Raw genomic sequence first — 9,359 nt, forward strand, 5'->3', positions numbered from 1 at the left:
TACAGGCAGGGGGTGGCAGGTAGGTAGATAGGGTGGGGAGGCAGGTCGCTGCTGCAGCTGCTCCTACGTGCTTGCTTGGCAGCAGAGACCAGCCCTAGGGGCAAGATCTCCTCACCCCCCTGGTATCCAGCATCCTCCCCCAGCCTGGCAAGAGCCCCCAGAGGTGCAGACCAGTCTTGTGGTCAGACCCTCTCCAGCATAACCAGGATTGGACCCTGGGGCTCAGGGGAGCTCTGGCCACTGGGCAAAGGGGGTCCACCCCTGGCTGGGTGCTCAGGATGCTGGGACACAAATGTGGGGGGACGTGGGGGACTGGCAGTGGGATGCAGAGCTCTGGCCCCAGCTTTCTAACCCACCCTGCCAAGGGGTTATCGGAAGTGTTTGGGCTCTCCACGCAGCTCGGGGCATGGTGCTGCCACGTGGCAAGGCTGCGACAAGCCCAGGGGCCAGCTGAGATGGGCTTTCTCCCACAGGGCTTCTGCTCAAGATTCCCAAGCAGTCCTGTGGGCAATTTGCCTGCACCCTGCCTGGAGGCTTCCCTCCCTTCGCCTGCACACTGCCTGCACACTGCCTGCACACTATCTCATCTCTGTGTGCTTTTTGCAGTCTCTCTGCCTGTTCTGCCTCTGCTCTGCCTGCACGCTCCCCGCACGCTGCCTGTGCTGTGTGGCTGCCCGGGTCTGCTCCGCAGCAGGCACAGGGGCTCCAGGTCCCTTGGGGCAGCGGCTCTGCCCCTGCCAGGCTCCTTCAGCCTCAGCCAGAGCCTCCGGCAGCCCATGGGGCTGCAGCACCCACCGCTCTGGGGGAGCCGGAGCCGCTGCAGGAAGAAATGAAAACGGGGCTCACCGGACCACTGGTGCCTGCTGTTGGGCCATCCTGAGCTCTGCCCACAGTGAGGAATGATGGTCCGGGAGAAGAACACCAGTCCAAAAGGCCAGCTGTGGGGCAGTCTCGGAGGTGATAGAGGCAGCTGGTGAACACCAGAATGGGATGAGACCACCTGGAGCCAGGGCTGCAGCCAGCACAGCACAGCACTCAGAGGGGATGGGGCTCCAGCACGCTCCCTGGCACTGCTCAGCATCACAGAGCCAGAGACAGCCCAGTACCTGTGACACTGACTGGAGAAGCATCATCTCGTAGCAAAAAGCCGAAGAATAAAGGGATGGGACATCACACAATTTGTCAGCATTGCTTACAAGACTTTTGGCCACGTTTCAGCGTGCTTTCACTCTCCCTCCCCTTTCCATCAGGTTTTATTTGGGAAGATGAAAGACGACAGCTGAAACTACTCCTGGCACATCACAGAGCAGAGTAACGGGAGGTGATGAATCAGCTCAATGTCACCAAAGCCAAAATAGACAAAATCAATAGAAAAATGGATGCACTGAGTGTATGAGACCTGGGATGGCATTGAAGTCCTTCTCCCTCCACCACAGAGGCCGTTGGGAAAACAGAAGAGGCTTCCAGGATGCTCAGAAAGGCCTGGGAGAAGGAAAGGAGTCGAATCCGGGCAATAAAAGGGCAAAAGTAAATACAACTGAAGAAGAAAGAAGTTCTCACAGACATCACGAGTCCTTTACAAACCATTTCACATCAGCACTAAAGAGCATTTGTGGGGAACCAGCCATGATGCTCATGATGATGACCCAGCAAGGTGAATTTGGGAATAGCCCCAGCCTCCTCTCAGGCCACTTTCTCACTCATGCAGCAAAGCTGAGGCTGGTACTCCAGGGAGGTTGGACACTGTAAGCTCACACCGGTCCACAGGCTGTCCTGGGAGAGCTCTGCTTGAGCTTCTGCTCTGCTCTGCTTCACCCAGGCATGAGCCCATCCACAGGCTCTGATCATAGCCCCAGCAAGCCAGAGGAGAGCCTGCGAGTGAGCAGCCTACAGGTAAATGCAAAAATCCCACATCTCAGACACTGATGTGCATCCTGGCAGGTCCGTGGAAGCTGCAGCACAACCAGGCAGTAATGCACCACATCAGGGCCACTGTGGCATTGTCTGGCTGAGTCTTGGGAACCTCCAAGGATGGAGATCCCCCAGCTCCTGGTGACTGTCCCAGGGCTGCACCAACTCTCCTGGGGAAGAATTTTCTTCTGGGGTCCAACCTGTATCTCCCAAACTGCAGTCAGTGGCTGTTGTCCCCCATCATATCATCTGGCACCACAAGAATGATTCAACTCCATCATCTTAGTTGTTGGCTGCTCTCGAACCCCCTTCACCTCCTTGTGGCCAGGCTAACCCAGCTCGGCCCCTTCCACCTCTCCTGGTGCAATGTGTGCCAGCTCCATGACCATGATGATAGCCCACCTCCAGGCTTCTCCAGTTTCTTCACATCCCTCTTGAACTGGGAGGCCCATATCTGGACCCTACTGGGTGGAGAGGTCACAGCTTCCTTCAGATGGCTGCCCATGCCCTTCACACTGTACCCCGCTATGGGCTTTGCCTTACTCTGGAAAAGAGCAACAACAAGCTGACGTTCAACCTGAGGTCCCCCGTAGCCTCTTTGCAGCAGGGTCCTTCCAGCTCAGATGGGTCAGATGCTTCCCCAAGAATTGTCCTGTGATGCCGCAGGCCATGAAGGACATCACCACCACAATGGATCAGGCATTGCCACACCTCAGCATCGTGAAGGGCTGATTTTTCTGCATAATGTGACAGTGAATCTCTTTTCCAAGCATCCTACCAGGCCCTGCAGGCTTTCCTCCCACCGCCAGACTTTGGTTATCTCTAACTGACAGCACCCTGCAACAGACACTGGTGAGGGGACTTTGTTTAGGGGTCCCCAAAGCAGCAGAGGCAGAAAAGCATAAAACAATTTCCCCTGCAGCTGTGAGTCCCACCAGAAAGATCATAGGTAGTATAGCTTGCTTTTTTTTAGCCACCTTCCACTGCTCTCTTGGACACGCAGAAACCTTTGACCTCAAGGGAAAACCAGCTGAACCCAATCACAGAAGCAAGTCATAATGTGGAGCAAAACCAGGTCTTCTGCTCACTCGAGATGGGGCAGAAGCCACTTTCTCTTGAAGCCACCTTCAGGAGCCACCATCCCTGAAGCCACCTTCCCTGACAGACAGGTCAGAGGTTTTCAGTGACAATGTGATGGCTTGACTAAACATGTTGCATGGCCTCCCATGGCTGAGGAGAGGCAGTGGATGAATCTGGCAGAAGATGCTGAGATGGTACAGGACCTGCCCAGTGGCCACCAGCCCTCCTCTCCACCAGGACCTCAGCCAGAGGAAGCAGAGGAGCATGGTGACACTTGTGGCCTGTCCTCTCCTCCATCAACACTGTAATGCTGGTCTTCTTCATATTTCATCCCAGTTTCCCAAACTGAAGAAGGAGCTGTTGGGTTGGACAACAGCACATTTGTTTTGGCTTGGCTGGCGAGCAGTGATAAAAGCAAGCTCATTGCCAACAATTCATTTAGTATTTCAGGCCCTACCAAAAATAAACCCGGAAGGGAAACTCCAATGAGAACGAAACACGCATAAGACAACGGGGTCCCAAAATTATATAGGAAATTCCTCTCTCAGTGCTCACTGCAGGGAGGGACGGCGGTGCCAGGGGTACGTCATGTTGGAGGAGGGATTGTGAGGGACTTGGGGAGCTCCACCAGTGACACAGCACAAGCCAGGGTAAACGGATAGGGGTATAAATATATATTCAGCCTACACTGCATGAAGTGGCTTCACGTGGGTGCATGCTGCACACGGGGAAACTCCTCCTTTACCCCCAAACATGGATGTAATGGTCCCTGCTTGCCTTGCCTTCCCTGGGACACTCGGCTCCAGGGATGGGCAGGCTGGTGTCATTGGAATGTCCCCCAGCCACGTCGGTGCCATCCTCACGCAGCCAGCATCCAGCTGGCACAGGGCTTGCTTCCACAGACTGGGACCCCAAAGAGGAGCAGACACTACACCTCCACCGAAATCATTTCACATCGGCCATCAGCGACCTCATCAACATCCCCCGAGGACTCCGGTGGCATTTGGGTCACAATACATAGCAGCCTTTTTGCAGGCATCATCTCCTGCTTGCGTGTCCACCCACTCCCACCAGCTCTGCTCCTGCGGCGGGGCTCAGCTGCTGCCAGCCCCACGCAGGAAGGAGCCCACAGTGGCACGAGGATGGTCACTGTGGTCCCCTGGGATGCCCAGTCCCGCCATCAGCCCCCAGTAGGGAGGAGAAAGCCATGCCCAGTGCTCTGGGGTCCCCAGGGTCCCCATGAGTGGGGGCTGTGGCTCCAGCACCCTGTGCCACCAGCCCTGGGGCAGCACAAACACCTTGAACCAGAACCTGCAGCTTTTCCTTGGGAGGACAGAGCCTTCTGGGGGCTGTTTGCAGCCTTTCCCCCCACAGAGGGCTGCTTGGGGGACAGGTTTGTGGCTGCAGCCTTTCCCTGTACCTGAGAGGTGACGGGGACAGGACATTGCTATATACTCCAGGAGTATATATATATATATATTTATATATATACACACACATAAAAATATATATATAAAAATATATTTACACTCTGATACACTCCAGGAGAATTTTTTTTTATTTGTATATATATACTTATTTTCATGTATATATACACACACACGCTCTCTCCTACGTACTCGTATACTCCTAGTGTATATAGTATATATACGTATAAATACATAATTATAGATATATATACTTATGTATTTTTTATATATACACTGATATATTTTTATATTCCTATTTATTTTAACATACATGCATGCATATATATGTGTTTTTATACACACTTATATATTTGCACATTTCCATAAGCTCCAGGAGCTGAAGGCGAGCATGGCCGGGCCGGGCTGAGCCTGCCCCCAGCCCGCAGCATCCAGGTGCCAGCCCTGCCACCACCAGCCCCATGGCAGTGCCACCTAGGCACCTCCCCACACTGTGCCCAGGTCTTTGTGCCGTGGAGTCCCACAAGTGCCGTGCTGGTCATCTCCCCGAGGACCTGAGGTCTGGAGAGCCATGGGGGTGGGGGTCCACCAGCATGGACACACTGGGGGAGCCGGGCAGCGGGAACCTCACCTCCCTGCGGCACCCCAAGACCAGCAGGAGCTCCTGGCTCCATGAGCAGGACCTGACACCTCCCTAAAACCATTTCGTCCCCACTAATGGGCACCTGGGAGCTGGGCAAAAGGCCACGGTCATGGTTCTCTGCCGCCTCCTCTGCTCAGCACATCTCCTGGGCCGAGCCCAAGGTCGGACTTGACACCGGAGATGTGTCCCTTGGTTCCGCAGCCCCCTGACCCTCCAGCCCAAATGCAGATGTGGTGCATATGAGTGGGCTGTTTGGGGGGACAGAACCCCCCCGAGCAGTCTGGGGTGGCTCAGGGGGGGTTCTGCATTAGAAGCTCCCCCCTCAAAAGGCATTGGGCATGCATGCAGCACCTCTCTGGGCATCCCACCGAGCAGATCCATCTTGGCTCCATTTTAAGACTCTCCATCACACAGTGTAGTGGAAGTATTTGCACGTGATTCAGGGCACCAGTTAATCCCTGGCTGAAATGAACTGCACAGAGCAAAGGGACAAGGCTCAGCAGCTGCAGCACTTCGGGCTGTAAACATGTTTCTAGCACACGAAGCCATCTCCCAGCAGATCCAAGAGCCTGCACCTTCATTCCAGCCTCTGGGAGCTCTGTCCGGCATCATTTTGGAAAAAAAAATCCCTATTTTTGCATTACGGAAAGCACGAGTGTGCTTGAATCCAAGCGCTTTGAGCAGGAGAGGAAGAATAATTCGGCAGAGGAAAGGCAGAGGCATCCTCACCGCCGCTACCGGATTTGTCCCTGCGCCTGCGCTGGCCCGGCCGCATGCCTGGCCGTGTTTAGTCTGTGCGGGAGCACAAATCACAGCGCGATGTCATCGCTCTGCCAGGGTCTGGATTTCATTAGGAGCCACATGATGGGGCTGGGCTGCTGCTGGGGGTTGGCCGCACTCCCCTCGCCGAGTTGAGCAGGACACAGGGGTGATGGGACAGGGACAGGGCTGAATAAACGCCTTTGCTGCAGGCGAGGAGCAGCATCCTCCTCGGGGGACAGGGCTTTGCCCCCCCAGGATGTTTGGACACCCTGAAAATATCCTTCAGGAAAGGGAGCGTAGTCTGACTGTCCCCTGCTAGTGTGGGGGCTGGTGGGGCACAGCAAGAGGGAGCCCCCTTGGAGTATCCTTACCCCCCACAAGATTGGGTCACTGCTCCTTCCCAAAAAATCAGGCTGCTGGAACAGAGGGGCACTGCTGGCCACTGGGCAGACCCAGGCCAAGGGAGGGAAGGGGCTGGCTGTGGAGCCGGCTGCATCCCTTGCATCCCACTGCAGCCTTTCCAGCCCCTGCACCCACTGCGTCCTTTGCATCCCGCTGCGCCTCTTGCATCCTGTGCATCCTTCACATCCCACTGTAACCACTGCATCCTTTGCAACCCCTTGCACCTTTTGCATCTCGCTGTATCCCTTGCATCCTTTGCACCCTTTCGTTCCTTGCAGCCCGTGGCCCCTGTGCATAACTCCCAACTTCTCTCTCTCCCCTTGTCTCCCTCCCAGGTCTGAGCACCGTGCCGTGACCCAAAGCACTGTGCCATCACCCAAAGCAGCCGCAGCAGCCAGCTGGGAGCCCTCCAGCAGTGTGCAGAGGTCATGGCTCCCATCCCTTGCCCAGGGCCAGCCCAAGCTTGGCCACACAGGCAGGACCATGGTGTCCGTGGTGTGCTATAGACCCATCACCCTGTGTCAAACAGCCTTTCTGACAACCCCTCTACTCTGCAGGGAGTGCAGACACGAGGAGCTCCTGGGCTGCTGAGCCACAACTAACACAAATTTGCCCTGGCTGAGCATGCGCATGTCCTCTCAGTGAAGGATGTGCAGTCAGGACACATGTGAGCAGCATCTCCTCTGAGTCCCCATGGATGCTCAGCCCAGAAAACTGAAGCCTGGCCATATTTTCTGACACATTTCCCACCGTGCGTGATCCTCCTGACAGGTCAAACCCAACTTTTCCAGCTCGGCAGCCGGACAGGAAGGGAGCACGGAGGTTTCATCCAGCACCACCAAGAGCCAGTGACCACCTCAATCCAGATCTTATTTTAGCTGCAGCTCAGGGGTGAAATTCCTGTTCAGATATTCAGCTCCAGAGGCCAGAGTGGGGGAAACACATTTACCCTGCCGTGTTTAAATTGGAATAAATCCGGTGAGCCTGAGGCCGTGAGGGTCCCTCACCCAGGGGACAAGCATGCACAAGACTGAGGTCAGACGCAAGGTTACCGTGGCCCAAAAAAGGAGGGGAGGAGGCTGGGGACAGGCAGCAAAGCCACCACGGTGGGTGAGCACATGCCCAGCACGGTATGGGCTTGGGGAGCTGGTGCTGGAGCCCCTTCCCCAGGGGTACAGGGAGCTGGTAGGTCCAAGGTCCAGCTCTTAGAGGGTCCAAGGAGGAGTTGGAGAAGACTCAGGGAAACCACCCAAACCAAGCCGGGTAAGGAGGGCAGGATCAAGTCCCGAGGAGAGGAGCTACCCCAGACCCAGCCCTTCAGGAGGTTTGCTGGTCCAGGGGTACCTTGGCCCCGTCCCTGGCTCAGGTACCAGCCGGGGACCAGCCGAGTGCACTGTGGCCTGAGCAGAGCTGCTGTGGAAGCACCGGCTCTGACACGGCCGACCCCGTCCGCAGCCATCCCGCAGAGAGCAGAGCCGCTGGTGGGATCCTCGCCAGCTCCCGGCCCGAGCCCCAGATGATGCTGCCTTGTTACCCGCCCCACAGTAAAAGCAGTAAAGCTGCATTCGGTGCAAAAGCTGCAGCACATCGACCTCTGTCAGTGAGGGCTGGCTGCCCGGTGGAACCACGCTCGCCGAAGGCTGAGCATCCGTGGGGGGAGCTCCCAGCTCCAGAGCAGTGACTCAGAGCCATGGTGACGTGGCGACTCTCTCATGGGGACACCGGAGCTCGGGCAGTCTCTTGTGGATGTGTTTGCACTCTTGGTTTCTCTGGAGGATTATTCCTAATTGCAGTTTTCTCCAGTGGCAAAAAAGAGCCATCCTGCTCCATGCACGTGGGTACCCCGCTCCCTCTGCCATCTCTGCTCAACTCAGGGCCCAGAAAGGCCATACAAATTCTGGTTTCCAGCTTTCCTGAGCATGCAAACATGCGCTTTGGTGAAAGGTAATATCCAGGCATCCCTGACATAAACAGACAGCAGAAATCTTTGGAAATCTCTCCATCCTGGAGATGCTTTTCCTGCAAGTGAGTGCAAGAAGCCTGAATCCCATGGGGAACCCTTTATTTGTGGGAGAGGTGAGTGGCCTCGGTGGGAAACAGAGTCCCTTTGGCCCTCTGGATGTCCCCGCTTATCTCAGGCTGGGGCATAGTCTCCATCCCACGACGTGTGCTTGTGCCACTGCTTCTCACCACCCACCTCTTCACCAGCAGTGTGAGAAAAGCCCTGCAGCTGGTTTGGGGGCTCTACAAGAAGCAATGGGCCAGGACCAGCCCCTGGCTTCCTCTGTGCCAAGGCAAGGAGCACCCTGCTCTCCTGGTGCAGAGCCCCATGGCTGTGAGCACCCAAATGTGGCCTCATCCTGCTCGGCTGGGCACATCGCTCTGTTCACATGGGCCAGTGGTAGCGGAACAGGATGATATTGTGGGACCAACTGCAGGTCCCACTGGGATTTCCCCAGCCCCTCTCGCCCAGATGAGCTCCACGGTGGGGGTGACAGGGTGGGAAGGAGAGAATGAGCTTTCTCGCTCCTTTTGTCCCTCCATAGCTCAATCCAGGCCAGTTTAAGGTTCTTCCTGGATATCGTAAGCCAACTGTGGGTCTGTTTCTGCTCTCAAGCCCCTGGGTCCAGCCTCTGTGATCTCCTCGTGGCTGCTGGCAGGTCCTGGGGAGGGTGGGAAGGGCCCATTCTTTCTCCTCCCACGTTGTGCCACCTGAGATGCTTGTGGTACCACTGCTGACACCATCACCTGGTCAGGGACCCCCCTTCCCCAACTTGAGCCCCCACCCCAGGAGCCTCCTGTACATCCTGACACATCACAATGTGCTCCCTGCCTGCACTGCCTGGGGCATACGGAGCATGGGACACCCCCAGGTCACCTGTGCTCTCTAGCCCCGGTCCCCATGCGTGCCACCCACCCACCTCTCCCACGGTCCCAGACCCAGCCTGGGGCTGTTGATTGTCCCCAATGGGAGACCCAGCTGCAGTTCAGCTCACTGAGCTTCTTCCCTCCACTTGAAGCCTTGATGTGCCTGTGGCACTCGTGCAGGTCCCAGCAAGAGCCCTGTCCCCACCTCCACCTCCACCCACCACCACAAGCTCACCCTGAATCACTGCTGGCATCCCGGCCGAGCA

Source organism: Numenius arquata, chromosome 16, assembly GCF_964106895.1.
Source record: "Numenius arquata chromosome 16, bNumArq3.hap1.1, whole genome shotgun sequence".
Classification (NCBI taxonomy): domain Eukaryota; kingdom Metazoa; phylum Chordata; class Aves; order Charadriiformes; family Scolopacidae; genus Numenius; species Numenius arquata.